Source organism: Cornus florida, unplaced genomic scaffold, assembly GCF_030987335.1.
Source record: "Cornus florida cultivar Cherokee Brave unplaced genomic scaffold, ASM3098733v1 CherokeeBrave_3.0.0_Hap2_Chr07, whole genome shotgun sequence".
In the NCBI taxonomy this organism is placed as follows: Eukaryota; Viridiplantae; Streptophyta; class Magnoliopsida; order Cornales; family Cornaceae; genus Cornus; species Cornus florida.
This window is the reverse complement of record NW_026775577.1, coordinates 12337632-12349833: the sequence shown is the minus strand read 5'-3', so window position 1 is coordinate 12349833 and position 12202 is coordinate 12337632. Positions and strand designations below refer to the sequence as shown.

Sequence of the window (12202 nt, the reverse complement as noted above, 5' to 3'; positions counted from 1 at the left end):
GTACATTATCATTTCTTTTCTGTGAATATTTTATAGAAACAAAATGTAACACTGGAAAGTAAAGGGATGTGATTTTTTTGTGTTTGGTATACAATTTTCAAAGGAAAAAAGATAAAGAATGGAAGAATTTTGAGAGAAAATAGAAGGATTGACTAGCAATTTTTAATAAAACATTGTTAATACCAAATTTACCCTATTTTTTTAATTAAAAAACAAAAAAACAAAATCTATGAAAAAGAGTATTATTGTAAATTCATTAGAATAGTTTCTTTTTCTCAAACAAGATTACTATTCTTTAATTGAATTCTTGGAATGGCATTAAGCTCTCTCTTGCTGGAAGGGTGGAATTGGTGAGGACTGTCCTAACTTCTTTCACCTATTTTTGGTGCTCAGTCTTTAAAAGTCCTTCATCTGTTATTATGCTTAATGAAAAGAAGATGACAGACTTCTTATGGGGTTCCTCTACCAACACAAAGAAGATTCCTAATTTATATCTTTTCCTTCATTAATCAACCAAACACCTAATTAATGATACTATTTCTTTTATTTTCCACCTACCAGCTTGAAAGATACTATGTAATCAAAATATTCAGTTTTGATTATTGAAATATTATAAATTTTCTTCTTCCTTATTGTTTTACACTTCTCAACCCTATTTCAAATCTCATAACCATGACAACTCTTTTGATTTAGCTCTAAAACTTCCATATGGTTTTCTGCTTTGCTTATTGAAATTGCATGTGAATACTTGGAAAAATGGGGTCAATTCAGACATTAATGATAATTACCTACTCTTATTTATCATCACCGGCGGATAAATTCGTCGCTAATCCCATATATCAAATTATATATCGTGTTGTAGACCATCCAAAAGACTTATACCACACTGTTTGTGGACATTATTGATACATAATATATAGAGAGATGAGAGAGAGAGAGAGAAACCAGTATTTTTAGAACCCTTTACTTTGGAAGGTGAGGAAGTACTACTATGCTATACCCCTTGGCAGTCTCCATGCATTGCACCTAGTTACTATTTTCTAATATACCACGAGGTGGTCTGATCCACTTACTGTCCAGTCAACCCTATCGATGTTTGTGCAAAGAAAACAAACAAGGTATTATTATTTCCATGGCCCAAGCTAAATACTCCATAATGGAGTTTTAGAACACTTGCCATCTTCTGGCTAAATACTGTTGTCTATATGCCAACCCTATTCAAATAGTCTGATTGGGAAGTTCGTTAACCTGCTTGTTGCCATGCAGTAAGCCACTTCTTTGGATGATAATGGGTAGGTTTGCACATATGAGGAGATACATCCTGCTTGGATGCCAATATGTCTCATTATTGTTCTCTTTTTTGACGTCCATTGAATCGCAACGGCTTGTTTGTTGATGTGCATGCAATATGCTCGACTGCTCTCTCAGCCAATCTGATGAGTGACATAGATCTAGGAATGGATCTAGTACAAATAACTTTTAGCTTATTTTTCCATGATTAATTTTTTTTTTCCCCCTTTCTTCCTAGATTTATTTGTTGACTTGCATGACATAAATAATCATTTCAGGTATGTCCCGGCATATTCAACCAGGTTGGAGTTTGAATCTGAAACTTGGAAGTTGTTGCCCGTTAACGCTTCTGATCCCATGGAGCTGGTGGACCATGTTTGGACAGAGAGCAATTGGGGCCGGATTGGGCTTCGGGTCTACACTGTCCAGGATACAGCTTATGACCGCATGATCTTGGTGGTTGGTCTCAGTTTCACGGTGCTGGCTTACCTTGCTATAGTACTTACCAGAGCCTACATCACAAAGGCCCTGAAGCAGGATTGACATAAATTTCCGTCGGGGTAATATTTTTTGGTGAGAGCTTTGAGCACAGCCGATATGCTAGGCTCCTGCAATTCCTTCCTGATGTTGCTAGACTTCTGGGTGAAATTTGGAAATGTACCCATATGAGAACAATGGGATACAATCATACATGGGTGAAAAGAAAGCCGAAAATCGACTGGACTGTTTCCATTGATCGAAAAACACTCAATTTTTGTACACTTGCAGGGATGCTGCATTATTCGAGTTGCATCCTTGTTCATTCCTTAGTAATTTATTGGAATTGATGTTATTGAAGTTGATATTGTTGTACCATACAGGTTTCTGAAATTTTTGATCATGAATGGAAATTCATCTCACTTAATTTTCTCTTGGTTTCAAACACAAAGTCGATATCAACCTAGAAAAGAATAGCAAAGTGGTTTCTCTAGGAATTGAACTGTACTTGTGTCCTCACCATTGTCCATTAGAGTTAGTATTATACTCTTGACATCAATCACTATGTCCGTCGTGGTGTGATAGTAACCTATGTTCACGATTGGGATCCGGCGAAAGTTTTTATTATGTGTAAAATCGAAGATTACAAGTTTTCAGTCTCTAACTCTGTTTCTGTACGAATTTCAGGGTCTCTTTCATCCTCCACTTCAGACCCTAAATGCCCTTATGTATTGAATTACATGAGAATAATTAAGCTGCATGACCCATGAAAAAAAAAAATGGGTCAAAATTTTGGTAAACTTGGGCCCACACAAAGTTAGGCATATATCACAATATCACAGTAAAGATGCATCTAGAAGGCACATATGACTAGGATTGGTGACATTCACCTCTCAATGCTAATTTTATTAGAGTATATTATCATTTATTTTCTGTGAATATTTTATGTGAATATTTTATGGAAACAAAATGTAAGAAATTACTTTCTTTATCATTTCCAATTGTCGTTTACATAGTTCCTTTTCAAATAATCATCACATATTAAACTTGTAGAAAAACAGTGTAATCTCAAAATCAAGGGGATGATTGTACATCCACGACACGATTAACAAAGGTCATTAATTCTCAAATTATGTTTGGTAACATGTAGTCGGTGACTTATAATTGGAACTAGAGTTGAAGAAAAATTATTTATGCAATTCTATATTTTTAAACACAATGTCAATATCAAATCAGTAAAATCTATAGTGTACATAGCACAATTCAAAAAAAAAAAAAAAAAATTATTGATAATGATGTGATTGAAAGTTGAGAAAACTGTGAACTAAAAGATAAAATTAAAAAGGGGAATTCAAACCTGAAATTACACCAGGTAAAAAAAAGGAAAAGGTAATCACTTAATTTGTTACGTAATTTATTAGTAAATAAAACTGAATCTATTACTTGGAAAGTACAGTGTCCACAAAAACAATAAATATAGAATTTCAAATTTTAATTTAATTTTGAATTATCATTCTTCAGCAGCCTAAAATAAAATAAAATGGCATCAATCAATTGAAAAAGAGAAACATGAGGAAATGAAGAATGAGAGAAGGAAAGAACCAGAAGAAGAAGAGGGTGGGTTGGGGTGAGGAAGTCTTGCGGCGAGAACTGTTGGGAAACGTGCAAGTTTTAAAAACTTTTTGAGGGATTTTGATTCATAGATCTTGATTCATCACATAGAGACAAGTTTTATGCTAAAATAAAAATATGATGTATCATTCAATTAATGAATTGAATACTTACATTAAAGGTCTGAGTAAACCTTTAAATTTTTCTTCTAAAGTAAATGTTCTCACTTATTGTAGATCCCTTAGCAAGATGCCTTCTCCTTGGATTTCAATCTTCTTGGTAATTGTTTTGCCTTTTGAAATCACTCATAAGCCTCCATGAATGACCTTGGAAAATTAGGCTTGTGGGAGCCTCCATTAGATGAGAACATAAATCCTAATTTTCTAGAGAGAGAAAATATATTTCTTTTTCCTTCTACTAAAAATCACACCTAAAATATACATAGACCATGTATATTTATAGGCAACATAAAAATAAAGAAAAGGAAACAACAAATCCTTCTCAATCTCTAATTCATATGTCTCAAATCTAATATGATTCCAATATCAAGTTGGGTTATGAGTGAGAATCCATTGGGCCTGTTATTTTATTGGCTACAATGAATTAATAATTGGCCCGGTCCATGGACCCAATTCAATTAATTCATAAATTAATTTGTATTCCACTAAAAGAAATTAATTGAACTCCAATTAAATAATAAATAACCTCTAAGTAAATATTGCACTTTGACCCCTCTATGCATAATTAGTTATCGGATAAATAAAGCCATCAATCCGACTACTTAATTAATATATATATTTTGGTACCATTGATTATTTCTGACTCGATTACAATAAAACATTTGTTTGACAAAAATAATAATTTAATAAATAAATATATAATAAATCATTTTGTCTAAAACCACACGAAGGCGTTCGAATTTACTTTGTGATCAACGATAATCAATACAAAATAAATACAAGTAGCAATGATGCAAATATTAAAAATATAACCCTCTAACTATTAATTACATAACTACCCAAAGTGTCGATCTAAAGATCCCGAAGAATCCGCCGAACAAATCAAAGTAATTATTAATTAATAAAAGAGTCTATACTTTTCTCATGCTTAAGAGTCAAATGCCATGACGGTGATGGGGAGCAATTGCATACGACGGCTCTCACAATATATCTCAACCTAACGCGGATCCAGTTCAAGTCTTAATTAATTATGATTCCATCTATAATTACCGACAATGAACAATTTATGATTACTATTTATATTCATGTATTGATCGCCATCACATACATATATAAATATCTCTTGTAATCAAGAAGACACTATCAATTCTATAATGAATCGAAACATAATATATTAAATTCACCAATTGTACAAAACATAAATATTTCAGAAACGTTAGGAACAAATGTCACTTTAATCCAAACAGGAATTTGCTATGCCAGGGCATATAAATCCCAACAAGAACATCACAGTGGAATATAATTAATTGAACTTGTTCTTTTTTGTCTTTGTCGTCGCAAGTCGTTGGTGGGATTTTGGCTTCGGAATCATTTGGATAGGATGGTTCTGACTTCTGAGTGAGGCTAGGGCAACGTTGATCTCCGAGAGTGAGAAATCAATCACAAAATGCAACACTACTGCAACCACTATACTTAGGCTCGGCTTATTCTACGCTAAGTCACATTATCCTCCTCAAATTTGATTAATTCTACTGCTGTCATGCTCCTACTCCTAGTTTAGGTGACTCTGTTTTTGATTAATTCTGTTGCTCTCCTGCTCCTGTTCCTGTTCTTACCTTATGTGATTTAGATTCCACATAAAATATATATTTTTTTATTTTTATTCTTTTGTGTTTGGCAAAGGTTGAGAAGAGGTGTAGTCCTGGAGTTTTTTTGAAAAATGAGTTTAAAAAAAAAAAAAAATCAACTTGCCCCCTTTGCCAAAAAAAATAAAATTAAAAATTAAAAAAATATATACATATGCTCCCCCGACTTTTATTTTATTTTTATATTTTTTATTTTTAACATTAAGTAGTTTTAATTTTCTTTATTTTCAATTATATTAATTTTGAAATTTTAACATTGTCCATCTCAATAATCTAGGTCCTTTAGTTGTAACAATGTAATTGATGGATATCAAGAATTGGTAATTCAAGTGGAGAAAAAGGGGGAAAACAAAAAATATAATGTATTATACACAGATGATTTTATTTCTTGAACTCAAAATTTTCTGAAGAGTTTTTAACTTTGACTGCTATTCACGCATTTCTAATTAAATTTATTTGAGAAATTCCACATTAAATTAACTATTATTTGTTTTAAGATAAAGAATTCAAGTCCAGCCTACGTACAAATACAGTAATAGAATTAACTTTAGGCATTGGGAACTGGTTGACAAATTGACTTCAGTAATTGAATTCTTTGGGCTCATACCAACATGCATGTGACCTAGCGGTATAAAGCTCATACTTCTTAAAGGGAGGTCAGGGATTCGAACCTCAGCGGAGGCAGTGTGTGTGTGTCCAACTAGGGAAAAAAAAAATTTTGGGCTCATTGTAGAAGCGTCATCAAGTTCACTATATATCAATTTATGCATGCAGCTAGTTCAAGTAGCTTTCTTTCTACTAATTGTTATCTTCACAGTGATATTAGAAAAGCAGTCCTTCTAAGGAGTAATTTTTACTGAAATTACTTATGAGACTAAAGTATAACACTATACACATATGCCTAGGCTTACAAATTCAAAGAGATGAAAAGACCAGCTAGTTAAGTTTCTAGTAAACATGGCAATTACAAATGAAATAAAATAAAGATAACACATATCGGAGTTGGCCACCAAAATTAACAAATATTATTACATGACTCACCCTTCCACCAATACTGCAAATTACCGGAGGCCTTCTTCTTGGACTAAAGATGATTTTTTTTTTTTTTTTCTCCCCAAATATGCCTTAGCCAATTATTTCTACATCAGAAATAACTTTCATTTTCCTTTATTCTTTTTTTCCGTTAAAAAAGAGGCTCATACAGAAGTTTTTGCCAGGTGTGGAGCCGTGGAGGATCAAAATATTTACATGAAACATCTTCTAGCGAGGGGCCAAAATTGTTACAGTTAATTGATTGGATGAACACAATTTAGGCTTGTTTGATGATGAATCTACTTCATCAAACTTTCTTCCAGTGTAAAACACAGGCTCTTTCGGTTGAGGCAAAACAATCTCACTATCTAACATCATAACCACAGATGGCATGTTTGGCCTGTCCTCTGGACTTTGTTGCACACATAATAGACCGATATGGATTGATCTAAATGCTTGAGTAAGATTACACGAGTGCACTATTGATGCATCAATCAGATCCAAAGGTTTGCCTTCTTTATAAAGTGTCCATGCCTAATTGCGACTTATTTTTGTTAGTAATTCTTGAATCAATGCATGAAATACTACAAGGTAGCTATTGACACTTACATGTCCTAGGAGGTTGAGGCTGTGATTTGGATGAGAAAATCCTCTGTTTTTGCTCCCACTAACTATCTCAAGCACCAATACACCAAAGCTATACACATCAGATTTTACCGAGAAGAATCCATTCATTACATACTCAGGGGACATGTAACCGCTGCAGGAAGTCAACAGAAAAGAAATCAATTTCTGAGCAATAGAAGTAGCACATCCAACATATTTAAAGTTCTTACTGTGTTCCAACCACTCTATTTGTATTTGCTTCCATTTCATCACCGCAAAAACTTCTAGCCATGCCGAAGTCTGAAATTTTGGGGTTCATGTTGTTATCAAGTAAAATATTACTAGCCTTGAGATCTCTATGGATAATTCTGAGTCTGGAATCTTGATGAAGGTAGAGAACTCCCCGAGCAATCCCCTTGATATTGTAGTAGCGCTTAGGCCAATCCAGTAATATGTTTTTTTCTTTATCTGCCAAATTTTCCATCCAATTAATTCATGTTGCTGTTTAGTTGGATTCATGAGGCTAAATGAGAACTAGTTTTGTAAATTCACAACCATGAATAATCCTTGGGAGCAAGGTCAAGCAGCTGCACTTATTATGAAGAAGTTAGAGTATCCTGTCTCCCATCTTCAACTGGGATGAATATGGGGCTCGACCCTTCTCCCAAGGCTTTTGATAAAAGCATCCTCCTAAACATCACTCCACAGGAAGTGAGGAATTTGGAGCATGCATAATGAAAATAACTAGACAGGACTAAGTTCAGTTTATTAAGACTATCAAAAAGTACAAAAGGCTAAATAAATAAAGGTTTCAAGTGACACAAACCGAAAATGAAGTAATCCAAGCTTTTGTTGGGCAAGTATTCGTAGATCAACATCCTTTCGTCATCTTGAATGCAACAACCTAGAAGCTTCACTAGGTTTCGGTGCTGAAGTTTGGAAATACATAGAACTTCATTCTTGAACTCATCGAGTCCTTGTCTTGAATTCCTTGAAAGCCTTTTCACAGCTATTTCTTGTCCCTCTTCTAACACACCCTGAAAATTATCATTCTGAGAGTTTCATTTTCCCTTTTTCGTTCCTTCGACGTTCAGTGTGCTATCCTATGTGGAGATTGTCTCTAACAGGCATTATTAAGACAATTACTCCATACTTCATATTATAACAGCAGAGTCAAAGGTGTAGAACAATAGCACTGACTAACATTGCTAAGCATTTTGAATAAAGATTTTAAAGTATAGAAATTTTCAGGGAAAAGTAGTGACCGAAAAGTTTTTATGCCAATACTGGTTTTGGTGCATAGAGATGGTACCATAACAGAGTTGGTAGAAAAAACTATTTTTCATAGATGTTCCTAGATGCTGCATAGATTTATAAATGTGACCATTACCTTGTAGACAGGTCCAAAGCCGCCCTCTCCAAGCTTATTGTCGATCAAAAAGTTACTTGTGGCATTAGCTATTGTCTCAAAGTCAAATAATGGCAACTCTAAATCTTGATTGAGTTTAACTAGTTCTGTAAAGTAGAAATAAACTTCATATGAATAAAACAAGTTGTACAAATTCGTTGAATTAACATGTATGGCAATATTATTCAATAAGATCCCAAATTAAAATCACTAATGCCATGTTTGAGAGCACTGAATCCGTGACAGCAATACCGAATCACCAAATTTGCTTCAATTCCAAATTCAGTGCTCCAAAGGGGACATAAAAATATTCTTACTAACGAATCACTCCGACTCTACTTCTAGAATGGTATGTCATGATACTCTTGTGGCATCATGATAATCATTTTTTTAAGAATAAAAAAATAAACTGGTAAGCAACATCAGTGGGTAGAACAAGAATTGAGATGTCCAGCTGTTTTCCTTTGCTATTTCAACAAAAAAGAATGTGAAATAATCACAAACTTAAGTAATGATACCCTAGATGCATTTTTAGCAGCATTTATTTGTTTCTTTAATCATTTGCCTGCTTCAATAAAAAATATCATCTATAGCGGTATTGCTGTCACTCCCGGTGCGAAAATCATATTGGTTAGAAAATTTTTCCCTTTTCTAATTATTCTTCATATTGTATCTTTCTATATTACTCTTAACAGATTTTAGGAGATTTAATTTCCTTTTCTATGTGGAGAGCAATTGTATATATGCACATCTTGTACAAAGGATTTTTGCAATGAGTGAAGATTATTTTTCTTCTCCAAATTTCTCTTACATAGTATCAGAGCAGGCAAAGACACGTGTTCAAACCAGAAAGCTAAACATCAGTTATTGTGTTGAAATATTTAAATATTCAAATTATACTCTCTTTAAAAGCTCGAGCTTTAATTCAGGGTAGATAAGTACACATGTTCTCTGCACACCCTCATGACACGCAATGTCTCCCTCTATCCTCATCTTGAAAAAGTGATGTAAGCTAAGAGAAAGGATGATGACTAAGACCCAAAATCTGATAGGTCCATTTTAGTAGATTAATTGATGAAAAAAAAAAAAAAAAAAAAAAAAAAAAACACTTTGGTTGGATGATATTATCAAGAGTTAATAGCATTCAAAAAGCTTGATTTTTGTACACTCACTGTACATGAGCCATCAGATTATAGTAACCCGCCCTTATTGTAAATCAAAAGTGGCTCAATTAAACTGAAGAGGTACAGAATGAGACCAAGATAAAGTGGCAAAGGAAATAAATTTGAAAATCTTTACATTTGATGCCGACAAGACATGATTTGCGTCTGTAAGAATTTGTAGTTTTCTTTGCTAAATAGGAAAGGGAAGTAATTAGAGTGTTCTAGATACCTTACCTAGTGTCTTCAGCTTCCTCCTCCTTAAGAAATACAAGAGAAAGAACAGGCCTAGGAGTACCACTGCTGCAAGTAATATAGGAATGATTATAATCTTCAATCTGGAACTGCTATGTGTTTCTGCAGAGTCAAAATTTACCACAATGTAAAGCAACTATATTTGAAGGCAGGAAAACTAAGAAATAAAGCAGCAGTAAAAGAAGACACTTTTCATTGAGGGCTTCTAATATGCCTCCTTTCTGGTGAAAACATGGCAACTTTCTTTTATATTTCCAAACAGAATGTAAAAGCTACTGATCTGCATGCTTGGGAATATATATCATACCTACTAACTCAGAGGAGGCCATTCTTATGTAAAGATCTTGTCCAATTTCTGTGAGGTCCCTAATATCAATCAAGGCATCAAACCAGAGCAAGCAGCCACTTCCTCCTGCTGTTACGTCTATATTTGCAGAACAGTTTTTTGAGCATACCGTTTTGCATTCCTTGAGGGTCATGGTCCTATTAAACCAGGAATTCCGCGTGTCAGGCAATTTAACACCGGAATACTTGATAAATCCATTTGATGATTCATTGTGGCAATCCAAGGCTGTTCTTCGAACACACCCACCTGACCAATCTGTTGTGTCCCAATCTTTTGGGTACCTTGGAACAAATTTATCAAGACACCCACACACCGGGGAGTTAGCAATGCTGCAGATACCATAGGCCTGACACAGCCCATAAAAATCACAGTTATCTGCTGGTGTATTAGTATAAACTATCCAATCCTGTGTTTTATAATTCCATGTGAAGCGCTGCACAATTCCATTCTGGTTCAAAACCAGCCGTGAGAGAACTGAGCTATTAATAAGCTCATATTCATAATACACTTCCTGCTGATCAAAAACAAAATGGTATGTGTAGATGCTGTTTGGTTTTAAACCCACCGAGCCACTAAAGCGGAGACCATTCCATGGTCCAGAGCGGTATTCCTCAACCGAACCTTTCAGAAGGACTAATTGTGGGAATCCACGAAGATCAAATCCAGAAGAATACTCTCCTTTAGAAGGGTCATCACTGGACTTCCATGACCATAGACGCCTATCAATTCCAGTTACTAGGTTCTTTCCCAGCTTCATACCTGGCAACAGAGTGTCTCCAGGATAATCAAAACTCTGCCACAGGAAATTCTCATCATTTGCATCTTTGACAACAAGATTACCCGAATCCAAAAGCTGTGCAACTGGTGCTGAATTCACTGTGTTGTTATTTGAGGATGAATTTGAAAATATCTGTTTGTACTATTGACGAGCACGAGAATTCCTCCGTCTGTGAGCTTTAAGACACCTCCTCCTGAGGTATCAGTAAGTGGAGTGTCTCTGTTGGCAACCCATACCACAGTCCGAACAGATATTTTCTTGTACCATACTCCCAAGTATCGATTCCTGGAAATACCGCCCGAGGGGTTCAAAAATCCCAGTTCGAATGTTCCGTCTGAAGAGACCATGGTCTGCCCATCTGCAAGAGAATGAGTTGCAGTTATGGTGTTCAATTCTACTGCATAGGAGGTTATTGTTAACATGGAAAAAATAGAATACAAGTAAAGAATTATGGTAAAGCCAAAATTCTTTGATGATTTACTTATGCTTCCCATAATGGTGCTGTCTACCTTTTCAGACTCTTTGAAGCGAAGTTAATCATCTAAATCTCTGAAACCCAAATGAATTGGTTTTGATTTTACAACAAATTTAATCATATAAATGGATTTTGGAGTGGACTCTGTTTTCATATTGCTACTTGAATTGAGCTTTGTATATAAATGAATAATGATGGCATCTTTTTCCATGGTCATCAAAGGCTTCTGAAACCATTCACAATTTTTCCTTCTTTGACCCACTTGAAACAGATTTGTGACAGTGATGGCTTCCTCTGTTATGAAGGATTTGCAATGCTATGTGTGACATGTTGAATAATGATGGCCTTTCTCATTCACTTGTCTGTATGATTTTATATATATATATATATATATATATATATATATACCTAAACCCTAAACACTTACAGATAGAGATGGAGATAGAACACCAACTAGCAGGATAATTTTTTGTTAGGATTTGTTGCTGAACATAAATTGGGGATTTTCAATTACGGAGTACATAGATATAACATGTATTAGGTCACGTTTGTCACATTCCTTCAATTAAGTTAAATTTCAGATTGTGGGCTAACGGTTTTAGATTTTTTTTTTTTGCAACAAATGGGGGTTAAGTGTCAAAAGAATAATTCAGGTGGGTTTCTAGAGTTGAGGGAGTTTAGTACACTTTACCCAATTAAATATAATTTTCACACCAGTTGGTGTATCAGCATGGAAATCTGCAGAGCATAAATGAGCAATTAATTTAGTCATGTAAATTTGCTCACCTCAATAGTCATATTACTCATTTCACTAGCTATGATAAGGGTCATGGCCAACCAGCCAGACCTAGACCTCCCTTTCCATTCTTTTGGTCTTTACAGCTATTAGAGCCAAAAAGACTTCAGTGGAGTCTTTAGCTGGCATCCGTGGAGTGGATC

At 34.6% G+C, this 12202-nt stretch overlaps 1 pseudogene; it reads right to left on the bottom strand.

Moving 5' to 3' along the window:
• Positions 1–5919: 5919 nt before the first annotated feature.
• LOC132266390 (G-type lectin S-receptor-like serine/threonine-protein kinase At4g27290) lies at positions 5920–11558 on the bottom strand (annotated as a pseudogene).
• Between the last annotated feature and the right edge of the window lie 644 nt (positions 11559–12202).